Source organism: Gossypium hirsutum, chromosome A12, assembly GCF_007990345.1.
Source record: "Gossypium hirsutum isolate 1008001.06 chromosome A12, Gossypium_hirsutum_v2.1, whole genome shotgun sequence".
NCBI lineage: Eukaryota > Viridiplantae > Streptophyta > Magnoliopsida > Malvales > Malvaceae > Gossypium > Gossypium hirsutum.
In genome coordinates this window covers 74,039,603-74,063,597 of record NC_053435.1, presented here as the reverse complement: position 1 = coordinate 74,063,597, position 23,995 = coordinate 74,039,603, and the positions used below count along the sequence as shown (strand labels likewise).

Here is a 23,995-nt window from a genome sequence, read left to right as displayed (position 1 = left end):
TTTGCCTCAATTATTTTAATTCCTTTACAATTTAATCCTTAAACCCGTAAATTGAAATTCATCTAATTTCATCCACCTACAAAGCTAGCCAAATTCAATACACACTCATAACAACTCATAAAATTCATTATTTCACAATTTCACCTTGTATTTTTACACATTTTACAAAAAAATCCTTAATTGACATTTTCAACAAAAATCACGTTACGGAAGTTGTTTATTTATCAACAAGGATTCATTTTCTTCCATCAAAAATCAAAAACCACATGAATACATTCATGGATAAACCCTAACCTTTTAACAGTTTTGCAAATTAGTCCTTAGGCTAGCTAGATTAAGCTACAATGACTTCAACAACATAAAAATCATTAAAAACGTTGCAAGCTAGAGATTGAACTGAATGCTTCAAAGCCCTAAAATGTTTTCTTTCTTCTTAATTTTAGTGGAATAACCCATGGTTGAAAATGATACAACCTTTTTCTTACTTTAATTATGATATATTTATTTAATTACTTATTTAACCTTTTATTTTTAACTACAAAATAACTTAATTCTTGCCCATAAGTGTCCACTCATATTAAAAATAGTATAATTACCATTTAAATCCATTAACAGTTTAATTTCATAGTCATTTGATACCTTTATCTTATAGAACTTAAATTTTGCATATTTTACAATATTCCTTTTCACAAAATTAAACATGCAAACGATAAAATTCCTTAACGAAAATTTTATATGACCTTGCTAAATTATTATAGACACTAAAAGATTAATAAAATAAATATTCTCACACTGAATTTGTGGTCTCAAAACGACTATTTATATTTCACTAAAATTGGGTTGTTACTATGATTTCTCCACAACACTTTCACAAGCGGAACCTGCTTCCCTCTTAATACTTTAACATCATAGTTAATGATTAGTACTGGTTCTTCCTCAAATTTCAAATTAGAACAGACCCTAATATCCTCTATTGGAATTAAATTATAAGGGTTGGATAGATAATGTCGCAACATAGACACATGAAACACATCGTGAATACGATCCAACTCTAGAGGTAGCTCCAACTGATAAGGACTGGTCCAACCCTCCTAATGATGTGGTAAGGTCCAATGAACTTTGGGCTCAACTTTCCCTTGTTACTAAATCTCAGTACCCTCTTCCATGGTGAAAATTTAAGGAAGACTTGGTCACCTACATTATAGTCAATATCCCTTATCATTAAGTTGGAGTAAGATTTTTGTGGATCTGATGCTGCTTCCAACCGATCTTAAATAATTTTCACATTGTTCACAGTATCATGTACTAAATTTGGTCCTAACACTTCATTTTCCTCTAAATTTATCCAACACAACAGTTTCCTACACTTGCACCCATAAAGTGCCTCATACGAAGCCATCTGAATGCTCGATTGAGAATTATTATTTAAGCAAACTCCGCAAGTGGTAAAGCTCCTCCCAATTGCCTCGAAAATGGATTACATAAGCTCGTAACATGTTTTCGAGAATCTAAATAACCCTCTCAGACTGTCCATCAAACTCTGGATGATAAGCTGTACTAAAATTCAACCTCATACTTAGTGCCTCATGCAGACTCATCCAAAAGTGTGATGTAAAAAAGGATCTCGATCAGAAATGATGGACAATGATACAACATGAAGTCTCATGATCTTAGCGATATACAACCTCTCCAACTTCTGCAATGAATAGTTAGTGCACACTAGTAAGAAATGGGCAGATTTCATCAATCCATCCAAAATCACCCAAAAAGAATCTTTCTTAGATGACGTCAACGGTAGCCCACTAACAAAATCCATAGTGATAGGCTCCCACTTCTACTAAGGAACTTGAATAGGCTGAAGTAAACCCAAAGAAAATTGGTGTTCAACCTTGACTTGTTTGCACGTCAAACATCTTGCCACAAAGTCTGTCACGTCACGTTTCAGTCTCGACCACCAATACCACTCACGAAGATCTCTATACATTTTACTATCTGTAGGGTACGTTTCATAAGGACTACTATGCACGTCTCGAAGTATAGATTGCCTTAACTTAAAATTAGAAGGAACACAAAATCTTCCACGATAACATAAGACTCCTTTAGAATTATAAGCAAAATCTGAAGTCTTACCCTCCTTAACAAGCTTCACATGAGGCTCTAATGACGAATTTGAAATTGGTTTCAACTTAATCCCCTCAATCAAAGCTGGTCGTATTTGTAGCTCCGCAAGCAAACCATCATTATCATATACACTAAACCTAGCAAACATTACCCTCAAATTCGACATGGACTTCCTACTCAATGCATCCGCCACAACATTAGCCTTACCCGGATGGTACTAGATGGTACAATCATAATCTTTCAGAAGCTCAATCCAATGCCTTTGTCTTAAGTTCAACTCCTTTTAGGAGAGAAGATACTTAAAAATCTTATGGTTTGTATAAATGACACATTTTTTCGCGATAGAGATAGTGCATCCAAATTTTAAAGGAGAAAACAATACCAGCTAACTTCAGATTATGTGTCAGATAGTTCACTCATGTGGCTTGAGTTGCCTCGAAGCATAGGCCACAACTTTCCCATCTTGCATCAACATACAACCAAGACCAAAGTAGGAAGCATCACTATAGACCACATAGTCCTTCCTAGGCTCGGGTTGGAACAGCATAGGTGCCTGAGTCAAAACTACCTTAAGCTTCTTAAAGATAGCTTGTTGCTCGTCAATCCACTTAAATAGTGCATTTTTTCTCAATAACTTGGTCATTGGAGTCACAATCAATGAGAATCCTTCCACGAACGTCTTATAATAGCTAGCAAGTCTAAGAAAACTCTGAACCTCACTAACATTCTTGGGTTGCTTCCAATCAAGGATAGCCTCAATTTGTTTTTTGATCCACACGAATACCCTCAGTAGATATTACGTGTCCCAAAAACATCACCTATCGGAGCTAAAACTCACACTTACAAAGCTTCACATAAAACTTTTTCTCAAGTAAGGTTTGAAGGACTAACCTTCAATGCTCCTCATGCTCCAACTCAAACTTGGAGTAGATCAGAATGTCGTCAATGAATACTACAACGAACTGATCAAGGTAGAGCCTTCGTAAGATCGAAAGGCATCACTAAGAATTCGTAGTACCCATACCAAGTCCTAAAAGCACTCTTCAGTACATTAGCATCCTTCACTTGTAACTGGTAGTATCTCGACATCAGGTCGATCTCAGAGAAAACTGTAACACCTTGGAATTGATCGAATAGGTCATCAATACTCAGTATCGGGTACTTATTTTACACAATCAACTAGTTCAGTTGACAATAATTAATGCACAGCCTCATAGACCCATACTTGTTTTTCACAAAAAGAATTGGAGCTCCCCACGATGACACAGTCGGCCTTATCAAGCCATGATCCAACAACTATTGTAATTGAGCCTTAAGCTCCTTGAGCTCTTTAGGTTCCATGCAATAGGGTGCAATGGACACCGGTGCTGTCCCAGAAAACAACTCAATTCCAAACTCGACCTCACTTTCAAGAGGTTGACTAGGTAGCTCCTCAAGAAAGACATCAGGAAACTCTTTTAACACGAATATTCTACAATGCTACAATATCCACATTTGTGTCCAAGGTGTATACGAGATAGGCGTCACATCCCTTACAGACCAATTTCTCCGCTACCAAGCTAGAGATCACATTAGTGAGATAATTCTGACGCTCTCCAACCATGATTATCTCATTCCTAGAAGAAGTCCTCAAAGTAACTCGTTTAATGTTGGAGTCGAAGATGACCCGATGCTCACTCAACTAGTCTATTCCCAATATGAAATCAAATTCTCTGGAGGGTAGTTCCCTACCTTGCACTTGCAACAGACATTGCCTACAGATTTTACTATATGCACAGATTTTCTCAAATGACTAAGTACGGTCACATCACTAATAGTTTCCTTTACCTAAATACCACTTTTTTTGCCATCACACAAGATATATACGAATGGGTAGAGCCATTATCTATCAATGCAAAATAAGGAATAGCATTAATAGTAAAGGTATTTTTTATCACATCAGAAGCATTACGATCCTCTCAGCATCTAGTTGCATACACAAGCGTTGGCTGCCTTTCATAAACTCGGTTAGCACCCTAACCCAGTGCTCGCTATCTCTAACCCGCATTACCTTTTCTATTTTGCCACTAAACTCTCTGTGGCTGCTGACCAACTCTCTAATTTGATGCATGATTCTAACCCTGCGCTTGCATTTGCTCATTCAGTCGAGGACTTTCTCAAATCTTATGGTCTACTGACCCACATTTTAGGCATGCAGCCATGCCTTGCCAACACTCACTTAAATGTCTTTTGTCATAGGTGGCATAATTCTGGATCCTATCTCCTACTATAACAAAGTTCTAGTAGGGTCGATGATCTTTGGCTCGCTTAACTGGACATAGAGCTTGTCCATTAGTATCAGAATCTCTCTTAGTTGGAGCTCTCACTTGCTTATTCCGTCTATGCTTAATGCGTCTAACCTCCTCACAAATATTGGTCTTCTCCACCAAAGCTTTGAAGACCCTCTCTTGTAGTAGAGCCACATGCATCATTAAATCTGATCAAAGCCACCATCCCCAGAGCATATCAACTAAGCCTTGGGAACTCTACCTCGTAATCAGCTGTAGACATACTACTTACCTCAGCTCGATAAACTCAAGTCTCTTAACCTTGACGTATCTCACTCCCACATATTTCTTCTGGAAGGCCTCTAGAAAATAATCCCAAGTCAAGCAATCAATTTGGGTGCCCCTCACAATGGCCTCCCACCAGCCTCATCATATAGCAATGACACAGTCCCTTAAGCTTCTATTCAGAGGTACACTTCATATCATCAAGGATGCTCTCTGTAGCCTCTAACAATTACTCGGCTACAGTAGGGGATGTCCCAGTAACACTCTTAAATAGTTCGGCCCTACTCAACCAAAGCCTCTCAGCAATAGTGCCATGACTGTTAACACCAGATTAGGCACCTGCCACTCATTTCAAAACTTGTAACATGGCCTGGGATGCAGCCTCGTTCGCAAGCTCTTGTTGACTCTAGTCAATAGTGCACGCACACTCTACATTCTTTGTAGCTGGCTCAATGGTTCACAATCGAGATGTGGATGAGTCGATTTGGGTTCCTTGACCCAGCTCTCCATGAGCTCTCATTCCTCTTGTTCTAACACCGTGAGTACTTATTTTTTAAGTTTTATGCAGGTTGTCAATAGAGATAAGTTTTATCGTTATCACTTGAATATTTTTCAATTGAATTTTCATTTTATCGTTTTATACAAGTCTCACAATTTATTATTTTCATGGTCTAAAGTTGCCTCAGTCTAAAGTTTTCTATAGTCTCCTATAGTTTCCCAATCTATTGTTTTCATAGTTCTATGGTTTTCAAAGTCTGAAATTTCACACTTAAAGATCAGTTACCTCGGATCAGCTTTGGGAGATCTCAGATTTCTTTATAACATATCACATGTGGCATGTTTTTCCCAAAATACCCCTTTTTATGATGTATTAAGTTTTTTTTAAAAACATTTTTACCTATGGTCCAAATTTTGAATCAGGCTTTGATACCACTAAATGTAACCCCTCAAACCGGGCCTAGACGCTATAGCCCAATTTGAGTAATTACATAGGCCATGGAGATGGCCAAAACATTTTTATAAGAAAAAATCACTTATCTTGAAAATATATCATTTTTAAAACATCGTGTTCCTTTCAATAAAAAATTATTTGTTCCTTTTTTATTAAAAATATTCGTATTGTAACTTTGTTTTTAGATCACAAATTTGCAGTGGCTAATAATCATTACAATGTTTGTTGATCATCTAAAAATCATATAAAAATAATTCATGCAACATTATCCCAAAATATCAAAATATAACTCCCTTGCCATAGTTCATAATTTAAAAATAAAATCCAAAAAGTTATTAAGACAAACCCTAATTAAATTTCATAATCAAAATCCAAAATGAACTCATATAGTTCGTAAAAGTCCCATATTATTAAAAAAATACCCATGACCAAGAGATCATTAATCCGAGAGCCCCTCTGAAGATCCAAATCCAAGCCTCAATTACGAGGATTACCTGAGATACACACATAACATGGGTGAGCATTAAAAGGCTCAGTGTAAGATAGTCACAAACATATATTCTAACACGTAGCATAACACATCAAAATCATCATAAATATAACTTTCACAAAATTCACATATCATTAGATTTAATTAACATAACAAGTTATGCTTATGTAATACTGCACATTTCAAAGGATTTCCCACCCATATCCGCTACACACCAATATCAAGTTCCTTAAAACTCGTCCATCCGAAAACACACCATTTATGGACAAGCCACCACATAGATACAGATAAATAGTCACGTAACACATCATGGACAAACCACCACATGATTGTTGATAACTGAAATGACGGAAAAGTGCAAGTGTACACAATCGCAACAAGTAATAAAGTGACAAGTAATTGTCGAGTTATCGTACCCAGAGGGATTGTGAAAAGAATTATTTATGAATGCAATTTAAAACACTTTGGTGAAGAAAAATATTTTGATTTGAGAAATGATTAAAAACTAAAAAACAAAGTAAAATAAATAAAATAAAATAAAGTTCTAATGCACGATTTCAAAAGCTGATTTTAATCAGGGTGACATAATTGTGTTAGATTAATTACATTTCTTAACTTAGAATTATTAAACTTATGTTTATGTTGTTACGAATGAATTCACAACAATTCGGTAATTTGCTAACTTATGTACATACTTACCTACAAAAATCAATTCATTTCTTGACTATATCTATATGTCAATTCAACCGATTAAACAAACTTTAATAGGAAAATGTGTTAATGCACATACATACTTATGAAATTCAAATAATCTCTTGTACATATCTCTATGCCAATTCAAACAATTAACTTAATCACATAAGCACATAAAAGATTAAGTGAGGTAACAATGTATTTCTACCTTGAAACAATTTAATCACAATAATCTTGCAAGTTATGCAAGGCAATTGTATCGCTCGATACCATTGCAAATTTAACCCTCAGCTACCTTAGATGATTAAATATGCACTGATTAAGTATCGTGCCAATTAATCACAATTTCAATCCGTTTAAATAATTAATTCATTAGCTACCTTACAATTGTAATGCAAGAATAACTTAGTCATCGTTTTACTTAATCAAACATCTTACTGGGGCCTATAACAACACAAACACAAATTTAATAAATTATGAAGATGAAATACAATCAATCTAGCACGAATTAAATTTAAGCCATATTAATTAAATAAATCATATTAACAGAAACATTCATAGACATGTTGATAATAACAACAACATAATTTAAAAGGATAGGGAACAAGAAACAAATATGGTGTTTCTCCGTGGCTTGGCTGGGTTGCTTCACTCTTCCTTCTTCACTTGTTCTTGTTGAACCAAGGCTTCTATGAACACTTGAATGCTGCTCCAAATGATGGATGAAAAACTCTTTTTCAAGAGGTGAAATCAACAAGAGGACAAAGGAAAATAGATGGAAAAATAAACGGAGAAAGTCGAGAGAGAAGAGAAGAGATTGGGTCAACATGTGGGATGGTTTTGGGCTACCTAGTACTCGGTTGGTTTGGTTTTATCTGTTCAGTTCAACTGGGCCACTTTTCTTAATTAATTTAAAATAATTTATTTAACCCAAATTAAATTGGATATAAATTAAAATTAATTATATTATGAATCAATACGCATAATTTGGACCGTCTTAGGCTGAAAAATTAATTCTCCTTGATGCTTCAAAATTGTTTCTTGGTTTTGCGCTTCTAGCAGTGTCCGCCGAGTCGTTTTTCGCCCTTTGTGCAAATCTGTTGAAAATAATCATAATTAATCATAATTTTTTATAAAATTAATTGGAATTCATTATGTTAATTATTTAAGCCCAGAATAATTATTTTATAATAATTATATATTTTTCAACAATAATTTTACCGAAACTACATGAATTTGAGTTAAATAGGGCATGAAAAAGTGTGTATATTTTCGTGTTTTCACACCCCCAAACTTAATTCATTGCTCGTCCCGAGAAAGAATTTCTCGGAAATGCCTTTGAAAAATTCCTTCAGAACAACATTCTTCCCAACAATCATGAATTTGGTATACTTATGCTCAAAAACAAGAAATTTGATATTTATGCTACTTATGTATACATATCATTCAAATTAATTTCAATCATTCTTATGATAACAAAAATAGACTAAATGTTTCCTAATAAAGACATGTTAAATCCCTACGAATTTGATTTTATTCCCTTGTTCAAGATTAAGCTTTAATCGTTAAGTTTAACTTATGCCTTCATATGTTGAAATGAGCAATTTCTCTCCACTAATATTGTAATGGCCCTCACCCTATCCAACGCCGGGACAGGGTTCGAGGCGTTATCAGACTTAAACATTCACAACATACAAAACTGGGCCACAAAAATTATCACCAAAAATTAAAACATCTCGAACACATGCATATCGTCCCTTATATAGGTCTTCCAAACCTATAACATACATTACAGTGGTTCGGTACTAAACCAAGAACTTTGAAAATCTTTGGGCAACTTAACTAAATTTTCTTGCTTCGGAGAGTCACTCGCCCCTGTGGAATTGGGCCATGTGGTCACACACGTCCGTGTGGCTTGGGACATGCCAGTGTCCTATGCCCATGGAGCTCTCTGTCCATTTGGCCATGAAGAATTTAGGGTCACACGACCAAGGCACACGCCCGTGAGCTTAAGCCATGTGTCTCACACAGCCTAGACACACGCTCGTGTTTCTATCCGTGTGGACAATTTCAATGATATTTTCCAAGCCAATTGTCACCCTTAATTACCTACATACACTTATACATTTTCATAGTAGTTGACATGGCATATTTGAGTAATTATATATCCCCAATCAAGACACAAGCATGGCATTCTCACAACAACACATAACATATTACCAACCATGCATGGCAAACAAGCATATGCACATCACCAATATCAGACATAACATGAATAGTTAGATTTATAAGTAAGAATCATTATCTCACTAAAGACCAATATATTTGGCCAAATTATAATAACACATGTTATAAAACTAGGTCCCTATACATGCCACTCACTTGATAATTCTAGCATATTTGTTTATACTCTCAAGGTGTTGGCTTGATAGTGTGATGCTGCCTCGGACGATTCTCCAACCCCGATCTAACCTGACAATACTAAAAGAAATAGAAAGGAGGGGGTAAGATTTATGCTTAGTAAGCTCGCATGAAAATAATAAGCAATTTACTAACATGTTTTCCATAGTAAAACTATCCCAATTGTACATTTACACATGTTCTGGTTAAGTTATTTTCTTGAGTCACAGTCACTAAATCATTTATATCTAAAGCTACGGAACTTCAATTTAAGTTCCATAAATTTTACCAGAGACTAGACTCATATATCTTTCCACCATAAACTTTTTAGAATTTTTGGTCTAGCCAATAAGTACAGTTTATTATTTAAAATCTCCCCTATTTTTCTGTTTGACAGCTTCAACCTTTCTTTACTAAAATTTAATTATGTTATAGTACAAGACTCAGATAATGTTCCCATCTCTTTCTCCTAAAATTATACTCATTAAGGATTTCATTCATATGAATTTTAACTCATAATTAGTTTTTTACAATTTCTAGTGATTTTCCAAAATTTAGACAGGGGAGTCTGGAATCACTCTGACTCTGTCTCACAAGAATTCAAATATCTCATGATACAGAATTGTTTTACTTTCACCATTTCCTTTATGTGAAACTAGACTCATTAAGATTTAATTTCATAATTTATTAAGCTTCTAACTTAATTTCCACTATTTTTAGTGGATCTTCAAAGTCGAACCAATGCTGCTGTCCAAATCTGTTTTGGTACAATATAATGATCATTATCACAAGCTTGCCATAGAAATTATTCTCATAAATATAACTCATTCATTTGCACTCTCTTCACAAGTCCACTTCATTTCACATGTCAAACATGTACTCATGAGTTTCAAGTACGTACCTGTGCTATCTCTTAGCACAACCACTCATGCAAACAGTACAATCATATGCATCATATTAGTATCATACCATTTTTCTTTATATCACTATGTATGTCATTACCGCTGAATTATTGAATTTCTGATGGACCTTTTCTTTTCCAATTATACACTCGAGGTGTACGTTTCTTTCTAAGTGGTACACACAAAGTATACCATTTCTTTTCATATGGTATACACAAAGTATACATTTCCTTTTCATATGGTATACTCAAAGTATACATAACCTTTTCAAGTGTATACAAAAAGTGTACATAACTTTTTCATGTGATATACACAAAGTATACCTAACCTTTTCACATTGAATAGCCAAAGCTATCACTTTTCACATTCGATAGCCGAAGCTATCCCTTTTCACATTCGATAGCCGAAGCTATCACTATTCACTGATCAGGTAGCTGGAGCTACCACTTTCCACTAATCAGGTAGCTGAGGTTACTACTTTTCACTGATCAGTTGGCCAAAGCTACCACTTTTCACTGATCAGGTAGCCTAAGCTACTACTTTTCACTGATCAAGTAGCCGAAGCTACCACTTTTCACTGATCAGGTATCTGAAGCTACCACTTTTCACTGATCAGGTAGCTGAAGCTACCACTCTTCATATTGTACACACAAGGCATACATTTCCTTTTCATAATGAGATCAAAAGATTATCCTTTAGGGACAACCTTTATTGCAACATATGCAAGATCTCATATTCTCGGTAATCACCAATTTCTTTTAAATATCATATCCCATCAAATTTCTATTAGCATCAAATTCAATACCATTATAACAAAATATATTTCATGTATATCAATAATATAATGAATAATAGGCTTATTAAATCACGCGAACTTACCTCGGATCCAGAAATAGCAGTTTACCATTCTAGTCCACAACCTTGTATTTTCTCAATTTAAGGCTAAATTTCAATTTCCATGATCTATAATATCACATTTAGCATACTAATTAGTCACACTATTCATATGGGTCTAAAAATCATATTTTTACAAATTTTCATTTTGACCCCTAAACTTTTGCATTTTACGCTTTTTTCCCAAGGTTCGGAAATTAAACTTCTTCATATTTTGTTATGTTTTATGACATGATGATCATTTTTCCCTTCTATGGAAACATCAAATTCTCACTCTAACATGTACTTATGAACATTAGGTATTTTTACCGATTATGTCGTTTTACTTGTTTTCACGTAAAATCACTTAACAAAAGTTGTTTAACACAATTTCAAGCTTCATATTCTACAATTAAACATCAATATAAATGCATATAATTCATGGGTAAATTTTTAAACATAAATCCTAGCTCAAAATAATGGTAGAAATGAGCAGATCATGTTATCGAGATTTTAAAAATACATAGAACATTAAAAACGGAGCTCGAAATCACTTACTACTAAGCTTGGAAGCTTGGCCAAACCCTAACCATGGCTGCTCTTGGTACATTCTATTGTAGCAAGAAGAAAGGGACACATATGGGGTTTAAAATTTGTCTTTTAATTCATTTTACCCCTAAATGACCAAAATGCCCTTTTTACTATTCTTTCAAATTTTACCCAACCAAGGCCATTTTTGTCCAAAACGTTATACAATAGTTTAATTATCATTTAAGGACCTCCCATTTAAAATTTCATGACAATTAGACACGTCTAACATATAAAACTCAACTTTTTCACTTTTTACAATTTAGTCCTTTTTTCTAAATTGAGTGCTCAAACGTCGAAATTTTTGAACAAAATTTTCACCAAATCATTCCGTGAAATCGTAGACCATAAAAATATAGTAAAAATGAAAATTTTCTCATTGGATTTATGGTCTCGAAACCAGTATTCTGACTAAGCCTAAAATCGGGATGTTACATTTCTCCCCCCTTTAGGGATTTTTGTCCTCGAAAATCTTACCAGAAAAGTGATTTGGGTTTTTCACTTGGATTCCTCAATCTTATAATTGATGTCAAATAACTTTCACTCAGGCTAAACTTTTACTGGCTATCTCTTTAAATTTTACATACAAATATCATAAGTGGTATTCACTTTACAATATTTTTACTGAAACTTAATCTCTACCAGAAAGCTCATGTGCTCAAAAGTCCGATCTATACCATCATGTTACATATACATTTGCACCCGAATCTTTTGAAATTCAAATAGTAAAACTAATCAGTTCATCTTAACCTCATACTCTTTATAATTTCACACAGTCCAATTATTTATTAATTCAACCCTCAGTTATTCTTTATTTCAAGCCTCATATGGCTTTCCAAAGAAATCATGATATGAAACTCAGATCTCAATTCTATTAGTGGAGATTAAAATTCCATGATATCCAATATTCATAAAGACACGAAATTCTATGAATCTGGTGAGCAGACATTCAGGTATACCAGCATAATTTACACTTCTCATAATGTTTAACAACGCTGCATATCACTTTCCTTTTTCAAGGACAGGAATGATCCAGACAAGAAAATTCATATTAACCTTTTCTATTTCCATTCTAATTCCCAAACTGCAAAAATAATTCTGATGATTCTTGCTATACATCTTTAAACATTCAACATTTCAAGAATTTGTACTCAAAGATAAATAATAATCGTTTCAGCATTTTTAAATACCCAAATTATCTTTAGATTATCAATATCAGATATTCTTATCGCATACAATTCTTCTAGGAAACATACACTTCTTAATTAGACTATTCGTCTTTTTACCCGTGAAGAAATAAAATCTTATTCTCAAGCATGCACATCTCATTAAATTCTAAACATATATTCCATAAAGATTGAACAATCAAGTCGACCTTATTCATCCGTAATTAATATTTCAAGAAATTCTCTCTTCTAGTCAATAGAACGATTCAACATGCATCATTCCAAATTCACTCATTATGCCAATTAAAGACCATAACAAATGCATTACCATAAGTAATATTGATACCTCAACTGAATACATTAACTCTGATTAACTTACTTGAGAAAGGAAATCCACCATACACATTGGGACTTAAAATTTCACCACATTATCAAGATCAATTCAGAGGTATAGTCATACTTGTTCTTTATATACATCAATCACAAGCTGGAGGTCATGCTCTAAATGCAAGCCATGATCAACAAGTTACAAGATAAAATATCCAGAAAACCCAAGATAGAGAAATCTGAAACGAAGAAGCCCAAAATAAGGAAATCCAAGATAAAGAAATCCATGATAAGGAAATCCCATTTACAGCACTGCATCAGAAGACCGAGAACCAGAATCATAAAAATATGAAAGACCCTAATGGTTTTTTAAAGAAAAGAAATCCAGAATAACATCATTCCAAATCACTAACAACAAACACGACCAAAACTATATGCTTCTCATATATATATAAAATCAATTAGAGCAATGATCGGTAGAAATAGAATCATGGCACCATACACAATTTCTCATCGATTCCTAACAAGCGGAGTATAACAAAATACTAGAGAAAAACAGAACCATGCAGATTATAATCCAATCAGACTGAAAACACATTTGTCTAAAGTTAAGATCAGGGAACATTTTCATAATATAAGAATTCATCAGGGATTAGATAGCCCTAATAATATTTTCGGTGTCAGATAATCTCATACCATATCTCAATAGACAATCACAAATTGTTCACTGTAATTACCATGCTTGGACATTTTATAATTCGAACATTATTCCTTTAACTATTTCTGTCGTCCCAAATTCCATAATATTCCCTTTACTACCAATTCATGAGGGAATTTCAATCAATACATTTCTCGACATCATACCACGATAGATCGTTTTACCAAAATTAACCTTTTTCACTAACTGCAATGTTGCAAAAATTAAACAATCTTTCGGTCAATCTGATATCTTTCTAGCTCATGTCTGTACTTATCAACCCCTTCTCAATCTCTAATCATGCTTATAACCATTCCATCATTGAAATCTTTGGTTTCTCACCTGGAAGCTCATTCAACATAAATCTCAGGAATTTCCATTGTAAAACACTACTTTGGTAAAGGGAAGAGGGTCGTAGGGCCTCTAACTCAACTCTCATATACATATACATGTAACACAGTTTTCATCATAGCAATCATATCTCAATCATGTCATTCATTTTGAGTAACTAACATTCATATTGATTTTACACTCACTTTCCAGTTATCTCATTTAAACAAGTGTAGTTATACATGTATTTCCATGTTTCCTAGATAATCTTACTTATCCATTCATTAAATCAGACAAGTCAAGCACATAATATCATATAAGGGCTAAACAAACATGAATAAGTATATCACAGTCTAAACTTTCATCTTATACATCATTGTATACATATCATTACAATCATATATATCAATCCAAGTAATTTAATACATTTACTCAAGTTATACGAGCTTACCAATCATAATCATCCCAACCAATATACATGAATATTCATCTTATCAATATTTTTGATAAGTTACTCAAACACATGCATTTGTTCAAATAAATCGATCATATACATCATGTAATTATCTATTAATCATAGAAAAGCTCATTTCACCATGTACACATTTCATGAATCCTCATTCGTACCTCTCCAAGTTTCAGTTCGTCATGACTATACTTTACTCGAATATTTTAGTATCACATTCAACATGGTCGATGTAGCTCGGTTGGAGAGTAGCTTTGTCTAAACAAAGTGGCTCTCATACGTGTCGGAAGACATCACACTATCACGGATCGGTGGCATGTATAGCTGGACTTTTACACATGCTAGGTTTGTCCGAGAACCGACTGAACCATAGCTCTGATACCATTAAATGTAATGCCCCTCACCTGTATCCAACACCGGGACAGGGTTCGAGGCATTACCAGACTTAAACATTCACAATCTGCAAAATCGGGCCACAAAAATTATCCCTAAAAATTAAAACATCGCAAACACATGCATACCGTCCCTTATATAGGTCTTCCAAACCTATAACATACATTGGAGTGGTTTGGTACTAAACCAAGAACTTTGAAAATCTTTGGGCAACTTAACTAAATTTTTTTACTTCAGAGAGTCACACGTCCGTGTGGAATTGGGCCATGTGGTCACACACGTCCGTGTGGCTTGGGACAGGCCCGTGTCCTATGCCTATGGTGCTCTCTGTCCATTTGGTCATGAACAAGTTAGTGTCACATGACCAAGGCAAACGCCCGTGAGCTTAACCCGTGTGTCTCACACGGCCTAGACACTCTCGTGTTTCTATCTATGTGGACAATTTCAATGCTATTTTCCAAGCCAATTGTCACCCTTAATTACCTACATACACTTATACATTTTCATAGCAATTGACATGGCATGTTTGAGCAATTATATATCCACAATCAAGACACAAGCATGACATTCTCACAACAACACATAACATATTACCAACCATGCATGGCAAATAAGCATATGCACATCACCAATATCAGACATAACATGAATAGTTAGATTCATAAGTCAGAATCATTAACTCACTAAAGACCAATATATTTGGAAAAATTATAAAACACATGTTATAAAACTAGGTCCCTATACATGCCACTCACTTGATAATTCTAGTATATTTGTTTATACTCTCAAAGTGTTGGCTTGATAGTGTGATGCTACCTCGGACGATTCTCCAACCCCGATCTAACTTGACAACACTATAAGAAATGGAAAGGTGGGGGTAATCTTTACACTTAGTAAGCTCGCATGAAAATAATAAGCAATTTACTAACATGTTTTCCATAGTAAAACTATCCCAATTGTACATTTACACATGTTCTGGTTAAGCTATTTTCTTGAGTCACAGTCACTAAATCATTTATATCTAGAGGTACAGAGCCTAAATTTAAGATTCGTAAATTTTCCCAGAAACTAGACTCATATATCTTTCCACCATAAAAGTTTTAGAATTTTTGGTACAGCCAATAAACACGGTTTATTATTTAAATTCTCCCCTTTTTTTCTATTTGACAACTTCAACCTTTCTTTACTAAAATTTAATTATCTTATAGTACAAGACTCAGATAATGTTCCCATATCTTTCTCCTGAAATTAGACTCATTAATAATTTCATTCATATGAATTTTAACTCATAATTATTTTTTTTACAATTTCTAGTGATTTTCCAAAATTGAGACATGGGAGTCTGGAATCACTCTGACTCTATCTCACATGAATTCAAATATCTCATGATACAGAATTGTTTTGCTTTCACCGTTTCCTTTATGTGAAATTAGACTCATTAAGATTTAATTTCATAATTTATTAAGCTCCTAACTCAATTTCCACTATTTTTAGTGGATTTTCAAAGTCGAACCAATGCTGCTGTCCAAATCTGTTTTGGTACAATATAATGATCATTATCATAAGCTTGTCATGGAAATTATTCTCATAAATATCACTCATTCATTTGCACCATCTTCACAAGTCCATTTCATTTCACATGTCAAACATGTACTCATGAGTTTTGAGTACGTACCTATGCTATCTCTTAGCACAACCACTCATGCAAACATGACAATCATATGCATCATATTAGTATCAACTAAGTATAAATGAGTTTATCATACCATTTTTCTTTATATCACTATGTAGGTCATTACCGCTGACTTATTGAATTTCTAATTGTCTTTTCCAATTGTAAACTTGAGGTGTACGTTTCTTTCTGAGTGGTACACACAAAGTATACCTTTCCTTTTCATATGGTATACACAAAGTGTACATAACCTTTTCAAGTGTACACACAATGTGTACATAACCTTTTCATGTGATATACACAAAGTATACCTAACATTTTCACATTCGATAGCCAAAGCTATCTCTTTTCACATTCGATAGCCGAAGCTATCCCTTTTCACATTCGATAGCTGAAGCTATCACTATTCACTGATCAGGTAGCTGGAGCTACCACTTTCCACTAATCAGGTAGCTGAGGTTACTACTTTTCACTGATCAGTTGGCCAAAGCGACCACTTTTCACTGATCAGGTAGCTGAAGCTACTATTTTTCACTGATCAGGTAGCCGAAGCAACCACTTTTCACTGATCAGGTAGCCGAAGCTACCACTTTTCACTGATCAGGTAGCCGAAGCTACCACTTTTCACTTTGTACACACAAGGCGTACATTTCCTTTTCATAATGAGATCAAAACATTATCCTTTAGGGACAACCTTTATTGCAACATATGCAAGATCTCATATTCTCGGTAATCACCAATTTCTTTTAAATATCATATCCTATCAAATTTCTATTAACATCAAATTCAATACAATTATAAAAAATTATATTTCATGTATATCAATAATATCATGAATAATAGCCTTATTAAATCACACGAACTTACCTCGGATCTAGAAATGGTAATTTACCATTCTAGTCCATAACCTTGTATTTTCTCGATTTAAGCCTAAATCTTGATTTCCTTCATCTATAATATCAAATTTAGCCAACTAATTAGTCACACTATTCATATGGGTCTAAAAATAATACTTTTATAAATTTTCATTTTGACCCCTAAACTTTTGCACATTTGCGCTTTTTCCCCAAGGTTCAAAAATTAAACTTCTTCATATTTTCTTATGTTTTATGACATGCTGATCATTTTTCCCTTCTATGGCAACATCAAATTCTCACTCTAATATGTACTTATGAACATTAGGTATTTTTACCGATTATGTCGTTTTACTTGTTTTCACGTAAAATCACTTAGCAAAAGTTGTTTAACACAATTTCAAGCTTCATATTCTACCATTAAACATCAACATAAATGCATTTTTAAACGTAAATCATAGTTCAAAATAATGGTAGAAATGAGCAGATAATGTTATCGGGATTTTAAAAATACATAGAACATTAAAAACGGAGCTCGGAATCACTTATTATTAAGCTTGGAAGCTTGACCAAACCCTAACCATGGCTTCTCTTGGTACATTTTGCTGTAGCAAGAAGAAAGGGACACATTTGGGGTTTAAAATTTGTCTTTTAATTCATTTTACCCCTAAATAACCAAAATGCCCTTTTTACTATTCTTTCAAAATTTTCCCAACCAAGGCCAGTTTTGTCCAAAAAGTTATACAATGGTTTAATTATCATTTAAGGACCTCCCATTTAAAATTTCATGACAATTAGACACCTCTAACATATAAAACTCAACTTTTGCACTTTTTACAATTTAGTCCTTTTTTCTAAATTGAGTGCCCAAACGTCAAAATTTTCGAACGAAATTTTCACGAAATCTTTCTGTGAAATCATAGGCCATAAAAATATAATAAAAATGAAATTTTCCTAATCGAATTTGTGGTCCCAAAACCACTGTTCCGACTAAGCCTAAAATCGGGATGTTACAAATATAGGTAGCATAGAAACTTGAATCAATAGGTCTTTAACAAGGTTGTAACGTGGCTAGGCTAGGGGTAGGTAAAAGATAAATTTTAGGCTAAAAACCCTAGACTCAGCTTCAATCGGACCTTCAGAAGATTTACCTTCAATACACCAACTTACTTTGATTTCACATGCTCTTTTGTACATTTTCTTTCAAGTATACATGCTTTTTTTTTACGAAAATTTTGTTGTAGGTACTATAATTTTTTTGAGCATTCGATACTTCTTTTCAACTCCCCCAAACTTATTTTCAAAGAATGTTCTGAATAGTACTGAGTCTAGTGTTTGGGACAATTTAAAGATAATTAAGAGAGAAGTGATGGCTAAACATTGCAAGGGTTCAAATAAAATTAGGCCATATAGTCTCAAAGTTGGGTTTCAAAGGATAAAATTTCATCAAGGTTGGCTTGAAAGACTCAAATGGTCTAAACAAAAGTTGTATAAATCATTTTCAATGTTTCATGCTTCCTAGGATTTCGCCTCAAGAAACCACTAAGTCAATTCTAGAGGCTTAAACTTTCATGTCTGCCTAACTTTCCTAAGGAACTAAAAATTTTATGGTACGATTTGCATGATTTATTAAAAATACACTTATGTTAATATTAAGCTAACATAACAATTATTGAAATAATTGAACTTTTTTTATACTGAAGTTTAGCATACTTAACAAAATTTTCAATTATTGAACAAAATATATCCTAATCATAACTGAAAGAAAATTTTATTCTAACTGGAAATAATTTCAATTTTTTGGTCCCCCTACTTAAGATGAACAATGTTCTCATTGTTAAAAGTGAATAGATACTATACACTAGGCAGGATTCTAGAAAAGAGGAGGCGAGTCAATTTGACTGCTTAAGCACCAAGCTCTCTCTAGATCCAATCCTAGACATGTATACATTTATTGCCACACTTTGTACTTTGCAACTTGTTCATTTTTATTTATGATTTTCACTTCTTGTTTTATTATGTGAAAAATAAAAATCATAATAGAACCTAATCCTAAAACATTAAATAACCTAGGAAACAAAATGAAATAAAGTAAAGATCCCCCCTTTTATTTATTTGTAGATCCCTCAGAATCTGACTCATTTTTTTCCTTCCTCGACATTGGAGTCCATGGTTAGAGTATAAAGTCTGGAAATTCAGGTACAAAAATAAACGGGTTATGAAATATATATTTTAAATGCATATCTGATTGAGTCATCTTGTATTTTTGAGTATCTTTAGTAATTTTGTTGCTACAACTACGTGTGTTGCAGCATAGCCATTATACCAGATTGTTCACTTCGTGGAATGCTGCTAGATAAAGGGACTCTCAGCGTCGAACTTAGGAAATCTATTAAAGGTGGTTTCAGTTTTGGACAGGTGGGTGAGTAGCTGAGGGTAAGGTTTAGAGTTGAAGACGGTGGTAGTTTTAAGGATAGTTTTGGTGTGGTAGTTTGTGACTATGAATGAAGGTGTTTGGGGTGGTGATTCAAGGAGTTCAGGGGTACAACATTAAGGGGTTAAGTGAGATGCACTTTTGGGCTACTTAGGAGTGGTGGTGGAGTAAGGTAAGGGCTATAGGTTTGTACGGAAAAGGGTTGAATATTTCCCTTCTTAGTAGTGTCTTAAGCCCAATGGCAGCTCCTTTTTGGATCCTAAGCTCCTGTACTAAAAAAAACTCAAAGAAATTAGTGCTTGGGTTAGAAGTTAACCCTTTATTTAACAAAACAAATACTTAAATTATTTGGGCTACTTAGAAAAGTATTTTTTTGAAAAATTGCATTAAATTAAACTCCCAGGAAAGACTAGAGGGGTCACGAATGGTCCCGCTTAAGTCCTAATCTCCTAGACAGAGTTTTGATTAATGTAATAAACCAAAGAAAATCTTATCAAAGTCTACCATTTTATTCAAATGAGAAAAAGAACTAAAAATATAAAATAACGATAAAAAAAGTGAAGAGAGATCCCTCTATTTTATTTAGGACTGTCATTAACCATGGTGGTGTCAAATGACCGTTTGTCATACCAACCATAATCATTTAGGAAGTAATCATATTCTTTCCCATCAAATCTGTCCAACATCTTATTAAGGAAAGAAAACCCGTAATGACCTTTCCTGGTGGCCTTGTTTAACTTCCTGTAATTCTTATAAATATTCCAACCCGTGACTCGAATATGTGAAATAATCCATCTAGTACCCTTCTTATGCCTTTCGAAAATCACAAGTGCCTCTTCTTCTTGATCTTTGGTGAACTCAACTGAAATAATGACAGGAAAATTTGAAGACAGACCCAAATAGTTATATTTCAAATGAGGATACAAAATCTTCAGTTCCAATTTAGCTGGCTCTTTAATCACCGACTTTGGTTGCGTATACTCTTGAGGTTATAACTCTAATGACTCGAGTGGAACTTCTTGAGTGAATTCCTTTGAATTAGTTTCTAATCAAGCCAAACATTTCTTGTCTTCATCATCACTTGGTGAATCCTCTAGTAGAATATGTTCTAACGGATCATCTAAAGAATTGAGCTCTAATTCTTTAGAATCCAATGATTCCATCTTCGAAATACAGAGCAGTATTCAACTATATCTTGGGATTTAGCAGCATTGAATTCATTAAAAGTCACCTCGTCATCAAAGATTTCTTTCAACTGAGTATCATTTTGCTGCTTCTAGAATCGTTGAAGATATGGTAGTGGTGGAATCTTAGCTTTAACCAGACAACTCTTCTGTGGAAATTTTTTTGTATCCGACAAGGGTGTTTGGTAATCAGAACTAATTGGTTTAGATTTTACCTCATCAAGGATCAACGTATCTGACTTTTGTGAAACAGAAGTTTCAACACTCAGTTGAACTTCCCCTTTGTCGTGACCTACAATAGGCGGCTTATCTTCAACCTCGACAGCTTTGGGTTCCCATGTCTTCCCACTTTGTAAAGTGACGGTTTTGTAATGCCCTTTGCCCATGCTTATTAGATTTTCAGTATCACTTGGCCACATACCTTGGGGTCTACTTTTGAACTCATTGGCTTGTTGTCTCACTTGGTTTCCTAAATTCTTCAATGTTGCTGCTTGGCTTTGGATTAGTTCATCATTATTCACTATGTACGCCTTCAGCAAATTCTCAAGATTACTTGAAGATTTAGTTGGTGTGGGTTGTTGCACTTGTTGAGAATATTCTGCCAAATAATTTGGTTGAAATGACATAGAAGAGTCGCTATGGTCCACCTATTGATTACTCCATGGAGAAATTGGCTGATTCTGCCATGAAAAGTTGTAATAATGTGGAACATTCCAATTTTGATTTCCCATGTAATATTTTGACTCTTGATTCAATGGAAAATTTTTACAAAAATGGCCATCTATACAGTATTCACAAGAGATATCCTCAAACAGGTTCAATTGTTGACCTGTCAGATTACCATTGAAACCATTAGCAGTTATGTTCTTAAGCATAGAAGATATAGAGGATACCTGGGCTACCAAAGAAGCAAGTGTGTTCACTTTATGTACTCCTGCTGCTCGTCTTTCTGAGGCTACTTGGTTGGTTGGCCACTAATAGTTATTACTGGAAATTCTTTCAATAATCCCTTAAGCATCGTTATCAGACTTAGAAAGAAAGGCTCCATTTGCTGAAGCATCCATCATCATTCTAGTATGCATATTGAGATCAATATAGAAAGTATTTATTTGAACGCAACAAGGAATGCTGTGACGAGGGCACTTTCATAATAACTCCTTGAATCGCTCCCATGCCTCATATAAAGATTCTTCATCAAGTTGCTAAAATGAAATAATTTCATTTCGTACCTTAGTGGTTAAAGATGGAGGGATATATTTCATTAAGAAACGTTCAACCAACTCTTGCCATGTAGTTATGGAACCGGACGGTAGTGAGTTCAACCACGTTCGTCCTCTATCTCTTAAGAAGTATGGACATAATCTCAGTCTCAAGGCATCCTCGGTCACCCCGACTAGTTTAAATGATTCACTCACTTCCATGAATAGCTAAAGATGGAATCCCACTAAATTGACCCATTTTTGCAACATTTGGAACATGACCGGCTTCAGCTCGAATTGTTGTGCCTCAATTTTGGGTCTCCTAATACTTGGATTGAGCTTGTTGAATAGAGGAATGACATATTATTGAATGGCACAGTTTCTGTCATCGGCAATAATGATCAGATTATGAGTACTATAAGAGAATGTTCCTCTTGGATTTTGGTTTGGATTTTCAAAATTCATATCTTTGGTCCTTATTTGGTTCTCTTGTTTCTCCTTTGTCAGAAAGTCCTTTCAATTTCAGGGTTTACGGGGAGTAAGTCAATGATTTGATAAATACTCATAAACACCTGAAACAAACACAAAAAAATGGAATTAAAATTTAACAATTTCACAAATGATGTCTTTTAAAACAGTCCCGGCAACGGCTCCAAAAACTTAGAACAACTGAAATGTACAAGTGTAAAAAATCGCAACAAGTAATAAAGTGACAAGTAAATGTCGAGTTATCGTACCCACAAGAACTATGAAAAGAATTATTTATGAATACAATTTAAAACACTTTGGTGAAGAAAAATATTTTGATTTGAGAAATGATTAAAAACTAGAAAACAAAGTAAAATAAACAAAATAAAATAAAGTTCTAATGCGCGATTTCAAAAGTTGATTTTAATCAAGGTGACATAATTGTGTTAGATTAATTGCATTTCTTAACTTAGAATTATTAAACTTATGTTTATGTTGTTAAGAATAAATTCATGGCAACTCGGTAATTTACTAACTTATGAACATACTTACCTAAAAAAATCCATTCATCTCTTGGTTAAATCTCTATGTCAAGTCAACCAAATAAACAAGCTTTAATAGGCAAATGTGTTAATGCACATATATACTTATGAAATTAAAATAATCTTGTAACATCCCAAAAATCAGGGGTTAGTAGAATCAGGTTTGTGAATCGAGAGAGAGTGTTCATGCCTTAATTTTTGAAATTTATCTATACATTTTTAGGAAATTAATGAGGTATTGGTTTGTTGGTTAAGTGTTAGTGAAATGCTCCTTAAAACTCAAGTTCTAATCCCTTCTCTTTCACTATTTTTATTATTTTGCAAATTTCACTTAAATCCTAGTATGCGACATGCCTTATTTTTAAAATAAATATTGAAAAATTATTTCAAGAATGAGGAAAAAGCCTAATGGTTAAAAGAAATATGAGAAAGCATGGAAATTAAATGGGGTCCCAAGTTTGAATCCCATCCCTTGCGAAATAATTAAATTTTACAAAATCCCTGGTTTTTTTAATGTGTGTGCCATCCATACACTTGAACCCTAGGAATAAATATAACTTTTTATTCTATTTTTCAGCCTTTAATTCAAAATTTACCTACCCAAGCTATTCACCCTCTTCCTCTCCTCTTTTCTCTTCAATTTCCTTTCTTTTCCCATTGTTGTCGTCGCCTACACCTAGTTTTACCATCTC

The 23,995-nt window shown here is 34.0% G+C and overlaps 1 non-coding gene across 1 annotated transcript; it reads left to right on the top strand.

The window, feature by feature from the left end:
• Positions 1-22,219: 22,219 nt before the first annotated feature.
• LOC121211984 (small nucleolar RNA R71) lies at positions 22,220-22,326 on the top strand. Its single transcript, XR_005907197.1, has one exon. It is a non-coding gene; the product is annotated as a small nucleolar RNA R71 (small nucleolar RNA).
• The last annotated feature ends 1,669 nt before the right edge of the window (positions 22,327-23,995 follow it).